The sequence below is a fragment of the Lissotriton helveticus genome, chromosome 1_1 (assembly GCF_964261635.1).
Source record: "Lissotriton helveticus chromosome 1_1, aLisHel1.1, whole genome shotgun sequence".
Classification (NCBI taxonomy): domain Eukaryota; kingdom Metazoa; phylum Chordata; class Amphibia; order Caudata; family Salamandridae; genus Lissotriton; species Lissotriton helveticus.
In genome coordinates this window covers 1,512,540,142-1,512,556,324 of record NC_136057.1, presented here as the reverse complement: position 1 = coordinate 1,512,556,324, position 16,183 = coordinate 1,512,540,142, and positions in this window count along the sequence as shown.

Here is a 16,183-nt window from a genome sequence, read left to right as displayed (position 1 = left end):
CAGGTCACCCGAAGGTGTATAACTATTTGTCTTCTTCTTTTGTGTGGACACTATCCCAAACTGACTCTTTGCCGTGTGGAACCCTGGACTGGGGAAGCTGTGTGCTGAACTTTTCCTGTGATTTTGCTACCTGCTCCTCGCCGCACCTGCTTCGCGGGTGCCGCTTCGTCCATCAGAACTGCGGGCTCAGTACCTTACCGTGGTTGGAGGTGATAAGGACTGCAGAGGCTTTACCATCACCGCATCAGGGCTGTGAGCAATGTTGCAGGGACTCCATCTCCCAGGAGTCCCTGCCTGACCAATAGGCAACACCTGGTCCGCTCTCCCTGTTTGCTCCGCCCACAGGTCACCCAAAGGTGTATAACCATTTGCCTTCTTCTTTTGTGTGGACACTATCCTAAACTGACTCTTTGCCGTGTGGAACCCTGGACTGGGGAAGCTGTGTGCTGAACTTTTCCTGTGATTTTGCTACCTGCTCCTTGCCGCACCCGTTTCGCGGGTGCCGCTTCGTCCATCAGAACTGCGGGCTCAGTACCTTACCGTGGTTGGAGGTGATAAGGACTGCAGAGGCTTTACCAAACACCGCATCAGGGCTGCGAGCGTTGTTGCAGGGACTCCATCTCCCAGGAGACCCTCCCTGACCAATAGGCAACACCTGGTCCGCTCTCCCTGTTTGCTCCGCCCACAGGTCACCCGAAGGTGTATAACCAATTGCCCTCCTCTTTTGTGTGGACACTATCCTAAACTGACTCTTTGCCGTGTCGAACCCTGGACTGGGGAAGCTGAGTGCTGAACTTTTTCTGTGATTTTGCTACCTGCTCCTCGCCGCACCTGCTTCGCGGGAGCCGCTTTGTCCATCAGAACTGCGGGCTCAGTACCTTACCGTGGTTGGAGGTGATAAGGACTGCAGAGGCTTTACCAGACACCGCATCAGGGCTGTGAGCGTTGTTGCAGGGACTCCATCTCCCAGGAGTCCCTGCCTGACCAATAGGCAACACCTGGTCCGCTCTCCCTGTTTGCTCCGCCCACAGGTCACCCGAAGGTGTATAACCATTTGCCTTCTTCTTTTGTGTGGACACTATCGTAAATTGACTCTTTGCCGTGTGGAACCCTGGACTGGGGAAGCTGTGTGCTGAACTTTTCCTGTGATTTTGCTACCTGCTCCTCGCCGCACCCGCTTCGTGGGTGCCGCTTCATCCATCAGAACTGCTGGCTCAGTACCTTACCGTGGTTGGAGGTGATAAGGACTGCAGAGGCTTTACCAAACACCGCATCAGAGCTGCGAGCGTTGTTGAAGGGACTTCATCTCCCAGGAGTCCCTACCTGACCAATAGGAAACACCTGGTCCGCTCTCCCTGTTTGCTCAGCCCACAGGTCACCTGAAGGTGTATAACCATTTGCCCTCTTCTTTTGTGTGGACACTATCCTAAACTGACTCTTTGCCGTGTGGAACCCTGGACTGGGGAAGCTGTGTGCTGAACTTTTCCTGTGATTTTGCTACCTGCTCCTTGCCACACCTGCTTCGCGGGTGCCGCTTCGTCCATGAGAACTGCGGGCTCAGTACCTTACCGTGGTTGGAGGTGATAAGGACTGCAGAGGCTTTACCAAACACCGCATCAGGGCTGCGAGCGTTGTTGCAGGGACTCCATCTCCCAGGAGTCCCTGCCTGACCAATAGGCAACACCTGGTCCGCTCTCCCTGTTTGCTCCGCCCACACGTCACCCGAAGGTGTATAACCATTTGCCTTCTTCTTTTGTGTGGACACTATCCTAAACTGACTCTTTGCCGTGTGGAACCCTGGACTGGGGAAGCTGTGTGCTGAACTTTTCCTGTGATTTTGCTACCTGCTCCTCACCGCACCCGCTTCGTGGGTGCCGCTTCGTCCATCAGAACTGCGGGCTCAGTACCTTACCGTGGTTGGAGTTGATAAGGACAGCAGAGGCTTTACCACACACCGCATCAGGGCTGCGAGCGTTGTTGCAGGGACTCCATCTCCCAGGAGTCCCTGCCTGACCAATAGGCAACACCTGGTCCGCTCTCCCTGTTTGCTCAGCCCACAGGTCACCTGAAGGTGTATAACCATTTGCCCTCTTCTTTTGTGTGGACACTATCCTAAACTGATTCTTTGCTGTGTGGAACCCTGGACTGGGGAAGCTGTGTGCTGAACTTTTCCTGTGATTTTGCTACCTGCTCCTCGCCGCACCAGCTTCGCGGGTGCCGCTTCGTCCATCAGAACTGCGGGCTCAGTACCTTACCGTGGTTGGAGGTGATAAGGACTGCAGAGGCTTTACCAAACACCGCATCAGGTCTGCGAGCGTTGTTGCAGGGACTCCATCACCCAGAAGTCCCTGCCTGAGCAATGGGCAACACCTGGTCCGCTCTCCCTGTTTGCTCCACCCACAGGTAACCCGAAGGTGTATAACCATTTGCCTTCTTCTTTTGTGTGGACACTATCCTAAACTGACTCTTTGCCGTGTGGAACCCTGGACTGCGGAAGCTGTGTGCTGAACTTTTCCTGTGATTTTGCTACCTGCTCCTCGCCGCACCCGCTTCGCGGGTGCCGCTTCGTCCATCAAAACTGCGGGCTCAGTACCTTACCGTGGTTGGAGGTGATAAGGACTGCAGAGGCTTTACCATCACCGCATCAGGGCTGTGAGCGTTGTTGCAGGGACTCCATCTCCCAGGAGTCCCTGCCTGACCAATAGGCAACACCTGGTCCGCTCTCCCTGTTTGCTCCGCCCACAGGTCACCCAAAGGTGTATAACCATTTGCCTTCTTCTTTTGTGTGGACACTATCCTAAACTGACTATTTGCCGTGTGGAACCCTGGACTGGGGAAGCTGTGTGCTGAACTTTTCCTGTGATTATGCTACCTGCTCCTCGCCGCACCCGCTTCGCGGGTGCCGCTTTGTGGGTGCCGCTTCGTCCATCAGAACTGCGGGCTCAGTACCTTACCGTGGTTGGAGGTGATAAGGACTGCAGAGGCTTTACCATCACCGCATCAGGGCTGTGAGCGTTGTTGCAGGGACTCCATCTCCCAGGAGTCCCTGCCTGACCAATAGGCAACACCTGGTCCGCTCTCCCTGTTTGCTCAGCCCACAGGTCACCTGAAGGTGTATAACCATTTGCCCTCTTCTTTTGTGTGGACACTATCCTAAACTGATTCTTTGCTGTGTGGAACCCTGGACTGGGGAAGCTGTGTGCTGAACTTTTCCTGTGATTTTGCTACCTGCTCCTCGCCGCACCTGCTTCGCGGGTGCCGCTTCGTCCATCAGTACTGCGGGCTCAGTACCTTACCGTGGTTGGAGGTGATAAGGACTGCAGAGGCTTTACCAAACACCGCATCAGGGCTGCGAGCGTTGCAGGGACTCCATCTCCCAGGAGTCCCTGCCTGACCAATAGGCAACACCTGGTCCGCTCTCCCTGTTTGCTCCGCCCACAGGTCACCTGAAGGTGTATAACCATTTGCCCTCTTCTTTTGTGTGGACACTATCCTAAACTGACTCTTTGCCGTGTGGAACCCTGGACTAGGGAAGCTGTGTGCTGAACTTTTCCTGTGATTTTGCTACCTGCTCCTCACCGCACCCGCTTCGTGGGTGCCGCTTCGTCCATCAGAACTGCGGGCTCAGTACCTTACCGTGGTTGGAGTTGATAAGGACAGCAGAGGCTTTACCACACACCGCATCAGGGCTGCGAGCGTTGTTGCAGGGACTCCATCTCCCAGGAGTCCCTGCCTGACCAATAGGCAACACCTGGTCCGCTCTCCCTGTCTGCTCAGCCCACAGGTCACCTGAAGGTGTATAACCATTTGCCCTCTTCTTTTGTGTGGACACTATCCTAAACTGATTCTTTGCTGTGTGGAACCCTGGACTGGGGAAGCTGTGTGCTGAACTTTTCCTGTGATTTTGCTACCTGCTCCTCGCCGCACCTGCTTCGCGGGTGCCGCTTCGTCCATCAGAACTGTGGGCTCAGTACCTTACCGTGGTTGAAGGTGATAAGGACTGCAGAGGCTTTACCAAACACCGCATCAGGTCTGTGAGCGTTGTTGCAGGGACTCCATCTCCCAGGAGTCCCTGCCTGACCAATAGGCAACACCTGGTCCGCTCTCCCTGTTTGCTCCACCCACAGGTCACCCGATGGTGTATAACCATTTGCCTTCTTCTTTTGTGTGGACACTATCCTAAACTGACTCTTTGCCGTGTGGAACCCTGGACTGCGGAAGCTGTGTGCTGAACTTTTCCTGTGATTTTGCTACCTGCTCCTCGCCGCACCCGCTTCGCGGGTGCCGCTTCGCGGGTGCCGCTTCGTCCATCAGAACTGCGGGCTCAGTACCTTACCGTGGTTGGAGGTGATAAGGACTGCAGAGGCTTTACCATCACCGCATCAGGGCTGTGAGCGTTGTTGCAGGGACTCCATCTCCCAGGAGTCCCTGCCTGACCAATAGGCAACTCCTGGTCCGCTCTCCCTGTTTGCTCAGCCCACAGGTCACCTGAAGGTGTATAACCATTTGCCCTCTTCTTTTGTGTGGACACTATCCTAAACTGATTCTTTGCTGTGTGGAACCCTGGACTGGGGAAGCTGTGTGCTGAACTTTTCCTTTGATTTTGCTACCTGCTCCTCGCCGCACCTGCTTCGCGGGTGCCGCTTCGTCCATCAGAACTGCGGGCTCAGTACCTTACCGTGGTTGGAGGTGATAAGGACTGCAGAGGCTTTACCAAACACCGCATCAGGTCTGCGAGCGTTGTTGCAGGGACTCCATCTCCCAGGAGTCCCTGCCTGACCAATAGGCAACACCTGGTCCGCTCTCCCTGTTTGCTCCACCCACAGGTCACCCGAAGGTGTATAACCATTTGCCTTCTTCTTTTGTGTGGACACTATCCTAAACTGACTCTTTGCCGTGTGGAACCCTGGACTGCGGAAGCTGTGTGCTGAACTTTTCCTGTGATTTTGCTACCTGCTCCTCGCCGCACCCGCTGCGCGGGTGCCGCTTCGTCCATCAGAACTGCGGGCTCAGTACCTTACCGTGGTTGGAGGTGATAAGGACTGCAGAGGCTTTACCATCACCACATCAGGGCTGTGAGCGTTGTTGCAGGGACTCCATCTCCCAGGAGTTTCTGCCTGACCAATAGGCAACACCTGGTCCGCTCTCCCTGTTTGCTCCACCCACAGGTCACCCGAAGGTGTATAACCATTTGCCTTCTTCTTTTGTGTGGACACTATCGTAAACTGACTCTTTGCCGTGTGGAACCCTGGACTGCGGAAGCTGTGTGCTGAACTTTTCCTGTGATTTTGCTACCTGCTCCTCGCCGCACCCGCTTCGCGGGTGCCACTTCGTCCATCAGAACTGCGGGCTCAGTACCTTACCGTGGTTGGAGGTGATAAGGACTGCAGAGGCTTTACCATCACCACATCAGGGCTGTGAGCGTTGTTGCAGGGACTCCATCTCCCAGGAGTCCCTGCCTGACCAATAGGCAACACCTGGTCCGCTCTCCCTGTTTGCTCCACCCACAGGTCACCCGAAGGTGTATAACCATTTGCCTTCTTCTTTTGTGTGGACACTATCGTAAACTGACTCTTTGCCGTGTGGAACCCTGGACTGGGGAAGCTGTGTGCTGAACTTTTCCTGTGATTTTGCTACCTGCTCCTCGCCGCACCTGCTTCGCGGGTGCCGCTTCGTCCATCAGAACTGCGGGCTCAGTACCTTACCGTGGTTGGAGGTGATAAGGACTGCAGAGGCTTTACCATCACCACATCAGGGCTGTGAGCGTTGTTGCAGGGACTCCATCTCCCAGGAGTCCCTGCCTGACCAATAGGCAACACCTGGTCCGCTCTCCCTGTTTGCTCCACCCACAGGTCACCCGAAGGTGTATAACCATTTGCCTTCTTCTTTTGTGTGGACACTATCGTAAACTGACTCTTTGCCGTGTGGAACCCTGGACTGGGGAAGCTGTGTGCTGAACTTTTCCTGTGATTTTGCTACCTGCTCCTCGCCGCACCTGCTTCGCGGGTGCCGCTTCGTCCATCAGAACTGCGGGCTCAGTACCTTACCGTGGTTGGAGGTGATAAGGACTGCAGAGGCTTTACCAAACACCGCATCAGGTCTGCGAGCGTTGTTGCAGGGACTCCATCTCCCAGGAGTCCTTGCCTGACCAATAGGCAACACCTGGTCCGCTCTCCCTGTTTGCTCCACCCACAGGTCACCCGAAGGTGTATAACCATTTGCCTTCTTCTTTTGTGTGGACACTATCCTAAACTGACTCTTTGCCGTGTGGAACCCTGGACTGCGGAAGCTGTGTGCTGAACTTTTCCTGTGATTTTGCTACCTGCTCCTCGCCGCACCCGCTTCGCGGGTGCCGCTTCGTCCATCAGAACTGCGGGCTCAGTACCTTACCGTGGTTGGAGGTGATAAGGACTGCAGAGGCTTTACCATCACCGCATCAGGGCTGTGAGCGTTGTTGCAGGGACTCCATCTCCCAGGAGTCCCTGCCTGACCAATAGGCAACACCTGGTCCGCTCTCCCTGTTTGCTCCGCCCACAGGTCACCCAAAGGTGTATAACCATTTGCCTTCTTCTTTTGTGTGGACACTATCCTAAACTGACTCTTTGCCGTGTGGAACCCTGGACTGGGGAAGCTGTGTGCTGAACTTTTCCTGTGATTATGCTACCTGCTCCTCGCCGCACCCGCTTTGCGGGTGCCGCTTTGTGGGTGCCGCTTCGTCCATCAGAACTGCGGGCTCAGTACCTTACCGTGGTTGGAGGTGATAAGGACTGCAGAGGCTTTACCAAACACCGCATCAGGGCTGCGAGCGTTGTTGCAGGGACTCCATCTCCCAGGAGTCCCTGCCTGACCAATAGGCAACACCTTTTCCGCTCTCCCTGTTTGCTCCGCCCACAGGTCACCCGAAGGTGTATAACCATTTGCCTTCTTCTTTTGTGTGGACACTATCCTAAACTGACTCTTTGCCGTGTGGAACCCTGGACTGGGGAAGCTGTGTGCTGAACTTTTCCTGTGATTTTGCTACCTGCTCCTCGCCGCACCTGCTTCGCGGGTGCCGCTTCGTCCATCAGAACTGCGGGCTCAGTACCTTACCGTGGTTGGAGGTGATAAGGACTGCAGAGGCTTTACCAAACACCGCATCAGGTCTGCGAGCGTTGTTGCAGGGACTCCATCTCCCAGGAGTCCCTGCCTGACCAATAGGCAACACCTGGTCCGCTCTCCCTGTTTGCTCCACCCACAGGTCACCCGAAGGTGTATAACCATTTGCCTTCTTCTTTTGTGTGGACACTATCCTAAACTGACTCTTTGCCGTGTGGAACCCTGGACTGCGGAAGCTGTGTGCTGAACTTTTCCTGTGATTTTGCTACCTGCTCCTCGCCGCACCCGCTTCGCGGGTGCCGCTTCGTCCATCAGAACTGCGGGCTCAGTACCTTACCGTGGTTGGAGGTGATAAGGACTGCAGAGGCTTTACCATCACCGCATCAGGGCTGTGAGCGTTGTTGCAGGGACTCCATCTCCCAGGAGTCCCTGCCTGACCAATAGGCAACACCTTTTCCGCTCTCCCTGTTTGCTCCGCCAACAGGTCACCCAAAGGTGTATAACCATTTGCCTTCTTCTTTTGTGTGGACACTATCCTAAACTGACTCTTTGCCGTGTGGAACCCTGGACTGGGGAAGCTGTGTGCTGAACCTTTCCTGTGATTTTGCTACCTGCTCCTTGCCACACCTGCTTCGCGGGTGCCGCTTCGTCCATGAGAACTGCGGGCTCAGTACCTTACCGTGGTTGGAGGTGATAAGGACTGCAGAGGCTTTACCAAACACCGCATCAGGGCTGCGAGCGTTGTTGCAGGGACTCCATCTCCCAGGAGTCCCTGCCTGACCAATAGGCAACACCTGGTCCGCTCTCCCTGTTTGCTCCGCCCACAGGTCACCCGAAGGTGTATAACCATTTGCCTTCTTCTTTTGTGTGGACACTATCCTAAACTGACTCTTTGCCGTGTGGAACCCTGGACTAGGGAAGCTGTGTGCTGAACTTTTCCTGTGATTTTGCTACCTGCTCCTCACCGCACCCGCTTCGTGGGTGCCGCTTCGTCCATCAGAACTGCGGGCTCAGTACCTTACCGTTGTTGGAGTTAATAAGGACAGTAGAGGCTTTACCACACACCGCATCAGGGCTGCGAGCGTTGTTGCAGGGACTCCATCTCCCAGGAGTCCCTGCCTGACCAATAGGCAACACCTGGTCCGCTCTCCCTGTTTGCTCAGCCCACAGGTCACCTGAAGGTGTATAACCATTTGCCCTCTTCTTTTGTGTGGACACTATCCTAAACTGATTCTTTGCTGTGTGGAACCCTGGACTGGGGAAGCTGTGTGCTGAACTTTTCCTGTGATTTTGCTACCTGCTCCTCGCCGCACCTGCTTCGCGGGTGCCGCTTCGTCACTCAGAACTGCGGGCTCAGTACCTTACCGTGGTTGGAGGTGATAAGGACTGCAGAGGCTTTACAAAACACCGCATCAGGTCTGCGAGCGTTGTTGCAGGGACTCCATCCCCCAGGAGTCCCTGCCTGACCAATAGGCAACACCTGGTCTGCTCTCCCTGTTTGCTCCACCCACAGGTCACCCGAAGGTGTATAACCATTTGCCTTCTTCTTTTGTGTGGACACTATCCTAAACTGACTCTTTGCCGTGTGGAACCCTGGACTGCGGAAGCTGTGTGCTGAACTTTTCCTGTGATTTTGCTACCTGCTCCTCGCCGCACCCGCTTCGCGGGTGCCGCTTCGTCCATCAGAACTGCAGGCTCAGTACCTTACCGTGGTTGGAGGTGATAAGGACTGCAGAGGCTTTACCATCACCACATCAGGGCTGTGAGCCTTGTTGCAGGGACTCCATCTCCCAGGAGTCCCTGCCTGACCAATAGGCAACACCTGGTCCGCTCTCCCTGTTTGCTTCGCCCACAGGTCACCCAAAGGTGTATAACCATTTGCCTTCTTCTTTTGTGTGGACACTATCCTAAACTGACTCTTTGCCGTGTGGAACCCTGGACTGGGGAAGCTGTGTGCTGAACTTTTCCTGTGATTATGCTACCTGCTCCTCGCCGCACCCGCTTCGCGGGTGCCGCTTTGTGGGTGCCGCTTCGTCCATCAGAACTGCGGGCTCAGTACCTTACCGTGGTTGGAGGTGATAAGGACTGCAGAGGCTTTACCAAACACCGCATCAGGGCTGCGAGCGTTGTTGCAGGGACTCCATCTCCCAGGAGTCCCTGCCTGACCAATAGGCAACACCTGGTCCGCTCTCCCTGTTTGCTCCGCCCACAGGTCACCCGAAGGTGTATAACCATTTGCCTTCTTCTTTTGTGTGGACACTATCCTAAACTGACTCTTTGCCGTGTGGAACCCTGGACTGGGGAAGCTGTGTGCTGAACTTTTCCTGTGATTATGCTACCTGCTCCTCGCCGCACCCGCTTCGCGGGTGCCGCTTTGTGGGTGCCGCTTCGTCCATCAGAACTGCGGGCTCAGTACCTTACCGTGGTTGGAGTTGATAAGGACTGCAGAGGCTTTACCAAACACCGCATCAGGGCTGCAAGCGTTGTTGCAGGGACTCCATCTCCCAGGAGTCCCTGTCTGACCAATAGGCAACACCTGGTCCGCTCTCCCTGTTTGCTCAGCCCACAGGTCACCTTAAGGTGTATAACCATTTGCCCTCTTCTTTTGTGTGGACACTATCCTAAACTGACTCTTTGCCGTGTGGAACCCTGGACTGGGGAAGCTGTGTGCTAAACTTTTCCTGTGATTTTGCTACCTGCTCCTTGCCGCACCCGTTTCGCGGGTGCCGCTTCGTCCATCAGAACTGCGGGCTCAGTACCTTACCGTGGTTGGAGGTGATAAGGACTGTAGAGGCTTTACCAAACACCGCATCAGGTCTGCGAGCGTTGTTGCAGGGACTCCGTCTCCCAGGAGTCCCTGCCTGACCAATAGGCAACACCTGGTCCGCTCTCCCTGTTTGCTCCACCCACAGGTCACCCGAAGGTGTATAACCATTTGCCTTCTTCTTTTGTGTGGACACTATCCTAAACTGACTCTTTGCCGTGTGGAACCCTGGACTGCGGAAGCTGTGTGCTGAACTTTTCCTGTGATTTTGCTACCTGCTCCTCGCCGCACCCGCTTCGCGGGTGCCGCTTCGTCCATCAGAACTGCAGGCTCAGTACCTTACCGTGGTTGGAGGTGATAAGGACTGCAGAGGCTTTACCATCACCACATCAGGGCTGTGCGCGTTGTTGCAGGGACTCCATCTCCCAGGAGTCCCTGCCTGACCAATAGGCAACACCTGGTCCGCTCTCCCTGTTTGCTTCGCCCACAGGTCACCCAAAGGTGTATAACCATTTGCCTTCTTCTTTTGTGTGGACACTATCCTAAACTGACTCTTTGCCGTGTGGAACCCTGGACTGGGGAAGCTGTGTGCTGAACTTTTCCTGTGATTATGCTACCTGCTCCTCGCCGCACCCGCTTTGCGGGTGCCGCTTTGTGGGTGCCGCTTCGTCCATCAGAACTGCGGGCTCAGTACCTTACCGTGGTTGGAGGTGATAAGGACTGCAGAGGCTTTACCAAACACCGCATCAGGGCTGCGAGCGTTGTTGCAGGGACTCCATCTCCCAGGAGTCCCTGCCTGACCAATAGGCAACACCTGGTCCGCTCTCCCTGTTTGCTCCGCCCACAGGTCACCCGAAGGTGTATAACCATTTGCCTTCTTCTTTTGTGTGGACACTATCCTAAACTGACTCTTTGCCGTGTGGAACCCTGGACTGCGGAAGCTGTGTGCTGAACTTTTCCTGTGATTTTGCTACCTGCTCCTCGCCGCACCCGCTTCGCGGGTGCCGCTTCGTCCATCAGAACTGCGGGCTCAGTACCTTACCGTGGTTGGAGTTGATAAGGACTGCAGAGGCTTTACCAAACACCGCATCAGGGCTGCAAGCGTTGTTGCAGGGACTCCATCTCCCAGGAGTCCCTGCCTGACCAATAGGCAACACCTGGTCCGCTCTCCCTGTTTGCTCAGCCCACAGGTCACCTTAAGGTGTATAACCATTTGCACTCTTCTTTTGTGTGGACACTATCCTAAACTGACTCTTTGCCGTGTGGAACCCTGGACTGGGGAAGCTGTGTGCTAAACTTTTCCTGTGATTTTGCTACCTGCTCCTTGCCGCACCCGTTTCGCGGGTGCCGCTTCGTCCATCAGAACTGCGGGCTCAGTACCTTACCGTGGTTGGAGGTGATAAGGACTGTAGAGGCTTTACCAAACACCGCATCAGGTCTGCGAGCGTTGTTGCAGGGACTCCGTCTCCCAGGAGTCCCTGCCTGACCAATAGGCAACACCTGGTCCGCTCTCCCTGTTTGCTCCACCCACAGGTCACCCGAAGGTGTATAACCATTTGCCTTCTTCTTTTGTGTGGACACTATCCTAAACTGACTCTTTGCCGTGTGGAACCCTGGACTAGGGAAGCTGTGTGCTGAACTTTTCCTGTGATTTTGCTACCTGCTCCTCACCGCACCCGCTTCGTGGGTGCCGCTTCGTCCATCAGAACTGCGGGCTCAGTACCTTACCGTGGTTGGAGTTGATAAGGACAGCAGAGGCTTTACCACACACCGCATCAGGGCTGCGAGCGTTGTTGCAGGGACTCCATCTCCCAGGAGTCCCTGCCTGACCAATAGGCAACACCTGGTCCGCTCTCCCTGTTTGCTCAGCCCACAGGTCACCTGAAGGTGTATAACCATTTGCCCTCTTCTTTTGTGTGGACACTATCCTAAACTGATTCTTTGCTGTGTGGAACCCTGGACTGGGGAAGCTGTGTGCTGAACTTTTCCTGTGATTTTGCTACCTGCTCCTCGCCGCACCTGCTTCGCGGGTGCCGCTTCGTCCATCAGAACTGCGGGCTCAGTACCTTACCGTGGTTGGAGGTGATAAGGACTGCAGAGGCTTTACCAAACACCGCATCAGGTCTGCGAGCGTTGTTGCAGGGACTCCATCTCCCAGGAGTCCCTGCCTGACCAATAGGCAACACCTGGTCCGCTCTCCCTGTTTGCTCCACCCACAGGTCACCCGAAGGTGTATAACCATTTGCCTTCTTCTTTTGTGTGGACACTATCCTAAAGTGACTCTTTGCCGTGTGGAACCCTGGACTGCGGAAGCTGTGTGCTGAACTTTTCCTGTGATTTTGCTACCTGCTCCTCGCCGCACCCGCTTCGCGGGTGCCGCTTCGTCCATCAGAACTGCGGGCTCAGTACCTTACCTAAGGACTGCAGAGGCTTTACCATCACCGCATCAGGGCTGTGAGCGTTGTTGCAGGGACTCCATCTCCCAGGAGTCCCTGCCTGACCAATAGGCAACACCTTTTCCGCTCTCCCTGTTTGCTCCGCCCACAGGTCACCCAAAGGTGTATAACCATTTGCCTTCTTCTTTTGTGTGGACACTATCCTAAACTGACTCTTTGCCGTGTGGAACCCTGGACTGGGGAAGCTGTGTGCTGAACTTTTCCTGTGATTATGCTACCTGCTCCTCGCCACACCCGCTTCGCGGGTGCCGCTTTGTGGGTGCCGCTTTGTGGGTGCCGCTTCGTCCATCAGAACTGCGGGCTCAGTACCTTACCGTGGTTGGAGGTGATAAGGACGGCAGAGGCTTTACCAAACACCGCATCAGGGCTGCGAGCGTTGTTGCAGGGACTCCATCTCCCAGGAGTCCCTGCCTGACCAATAGGCAACACCTTTTCCGCTCTCCCTGTTTGCTCCGCCCACAGGTCACCCGAAGGTGTATAACCATTTGCCTTCTTCTTTTGTGTGGACACTATCCTAAACTGACTCTTTGCCGTGTGGAACCCTGGACTGGGGAAGCTGTGTGCTGAACTTTTCCTGTGATTTTGCTACCTGCTCCTCACCGCACCCGCTTCGTGGGTGCCGCTTTGTCCATCAGAACTGCGGGCTCAGTACCTTACCGTGGTTGGAGTTGATAAGGACTGCAGAGGCTTTACCAAACACCGCATCAGGGCTGCAAGCGTTGTTGCAGGGACTCCATCTCCCAGGAGTCCCTGCCTGACCAATAGGCAACACCTGGTCCGCTCTCCCTGTTTGCTCAGCCCACAGGTCACCTTAAGGTGTATAACCATTTGCCCTCTTCTTTTGTGTGGACACTATCCTAAACTGACTCTTTGCCGTGTGGAACCCTGGACTGGGGAAGCTGTGTGCTGAACTTTTCCTGTGATTTTGCTACCTGCTCCTCGCCGCACCCGCTTCACAGGTGCCGCTTTGTCCATCAGAACTGCGGGCTCAGTACCTTACCGTGGTTGGAGGTGATAAGGACTGCAGAGGCTTTACCAAACACCGCATCAGGGCTGCGAGCGTTGTTGCAGGGACTCCATCTCCCAGGAGTCCCTGCCTGACCAATAGGAAACACCTGGTCTGCTCTCCCTGTTTGCTCCGCCCACAGGTCACCCGAAGGTGTATAACCATTTGCCTTCTTCTTTTCTGTGGTCACTATCCTAAACTGACTCTTTGCCGTGTGGAACCCCTGACTGGGGAAGCTGTGTGCTGAACTTTTCCTGTGATTTTGCTACCTGCTACTCGCCGCACCTGCTTTGGGGGTGCCGCTTTGTCCATCAGAACTGCGGGCTCAGTACCTTACCGTGGTTGGAGGTGATAAGGACTGCAGAGGCTTTACCAAACACCGCATCAGGTCTGCGAGCGTTGTTGCAGGGACTCCATCTCCCAGGAGTCCCTACCTGACCAATAGGCAACACCTGGTCCGCTCTCCCTGTTTGCTCAGCCCACAGGTCACCTGAAGGTGTATAACCATCTGCCATCTTCTTTTGTGTGGACACTATCCTAAACTGACTCTTTGCCGTGTGGAACCCTGGACTGGGGAAGCTGTGTGCTGAACTTTTCCTGTGATTTTGCTACCTGCTCCTTGCCACACCTGCTTCGCGGGTGCCGCTTCGTCCATGAGAACTGCGGGCTCAGTACCTTACCGTGGTTGGAGGTGATAAGGACTGCAGAGGCTTTACCAAACACCGCATCAGGGCTGCGAGCGTTGTTGCAGGGACTCCATCTCCCAGGAGTCCCTGCCTGACCAATAGGCAACACCTGTTCCGCTCTCCCTGTTTGCTCCGCCCACAGGTCACCCGAAGGTGTATAACCATTTGTCTTCTTCTTTTGTGTGGACACTATCCCAAACTGACTCTTTGCCGTGTGGAACCCTGGACTGGGGAAGCTGTGTGCTAAACTTTTCCTGTGATTTTGCTACCTGCTCCTCACCGCACCCGCTTCGTGGGTGCCGCTTCGTCCATCAGAACTGCGGGCTCAGTACCTTACCGTGGTTGGAGTTGATAAGGACTGCAGAGGCTTTACCACACACCGCATCAGGGCTGCGAGCGTTGTTGCAGGGACTCCATCTCCCAGGAGTCCCTGCCTGACCAATAGGCAACACCTGGTCCGCTCTCCCTGTTTGCTCAGCCCACAGGTCACCTGAAGGTGTATAACCATTTGCCCTCTTCTTTTGTGTGGACACTATCCTAAACTGATTCTTTGCTGTGTGGAACCCTGGACTGGGGAAGCTGTGTGCTGAACTTTTCCTGTGATTTTGCTACCTGCTCCTCGCCGCACCTGCTTCGCGGGTGCCGCTTCGTCCATCAGAACTGCGGGCTCAGTACCTTACCGTGGTTGGAGGTGAGAAGGACTGCAGAGGCTTTACCAAACACCGCATCAGGTCTGCGAGCGTTGTTGCAGGGACTCCATCTCCCAGGAGTCCCTGCCTGACCAATAGGCAACACCTGGTCCGCTCTCCCTGTTTGCTGCACCCACAGGTCACCCGAAGGTGTATAACCATTTGCCTTCTTCTTTTGTGTGGACACTATCCTAAACTGACTCTTTGCTGTGTGGAACCCTGGACTGGGGAAGCTGTGTGCTGAACTTTTCCTGTGATTTTGCTACCTGCTCCTCGCCGCACCTGCTTCGCGGGTGCCGCTTCGTCCATCAGAACTGCGGGCTCAGTACCTTACCGTGGTTGGAGGTGATAAGGACTGCAGAGGCTTTACCAAACACCGCATCAGGTCTGCGAGCGTTGTTGCAGGGACTCCATCTCCCAGGAGTCCCTGCCTGACCAATAGGCAACACCTGGTCCGCTCTCCCTGTTTGCTCCGCCCACAGGTCACCCAAAGGTGTATAACCATTTGCCTTCTTCTTTTGTGTGGACACTATCCTAAACTGACTCTTTGCCGTGTGGAACCCTGGACTGGGGAAGCTGTGTGCTGAACTTTTCCTGTGATTATGCTACCTGCCCCTCGCCGCACCCGCTTCGCGGGTGCCGCTTTGTGGGTGCCGCTTCGTCCATCAGAACTGCGGGCTCAGTACCTTACCGTGGTTGGAGGTGATAAGGACTGCAGAGGCTTTACCAAACACCGCATCAGGGCTGCGAGCGTTGTTGCAGGGACTCCATCTCCCAGGAGTCCCTGCCTGACCAATAGGCAACACCTTTTCCGCTCTCCCTGTTTGCTCCGCCCACAGGTCACCCGAAGGTGTATAACCATTTGCCTTCTTCTTTTGTGTGGACACTATCCTAAACTGACTCTTTGCCGTGTGGAACCCTGGACTGGGGAAGCTGTGTGCTGAACTTTTCCTGTTATTTTGCTACCTGCTCCTTGCCGCACCCGTTTCGCGGGTGCCGCTTTGTCCATCAGAACTGCGGGCTCAGTACCTTACCGTGGTTGGAGGTGATAAGGACTGCAGAGGCTTTACCAAACACCGCATCAGGTCTGCGAGCGTTGTTGCAGGGACTCCATCTCCCAGGAGTCCCTTCCTGACCAATAGGCAACACCTGGTCCGCTCTCCCTGTTTGCTCAGCCCACAGGTCACCTTAAGGTGTATAACCATTTGCCCTCTTCTTTTGTGTGGACACTATCCTAAACTGACTCTTTGCCGTGTGGAACCCTGGACTGGGGAAGCTGTGTGCTGAACTTTTCCTGTGATTTTGCTACCTGCTCCTTGCCGCACCCGTTTCGCGGGTGCCGCTTCGTCCATCAGAACTGCGGGCTCAGTACCTTACCGTGGTTGGAGGTGATAAGGACTGCAGAGGCTTTACCAAACACCGCATCAGGTCTGCGAGCGTTGTTGCAGGGACTCCATCTCCCAGGAGTCCCTGCCTGACCAATAGGC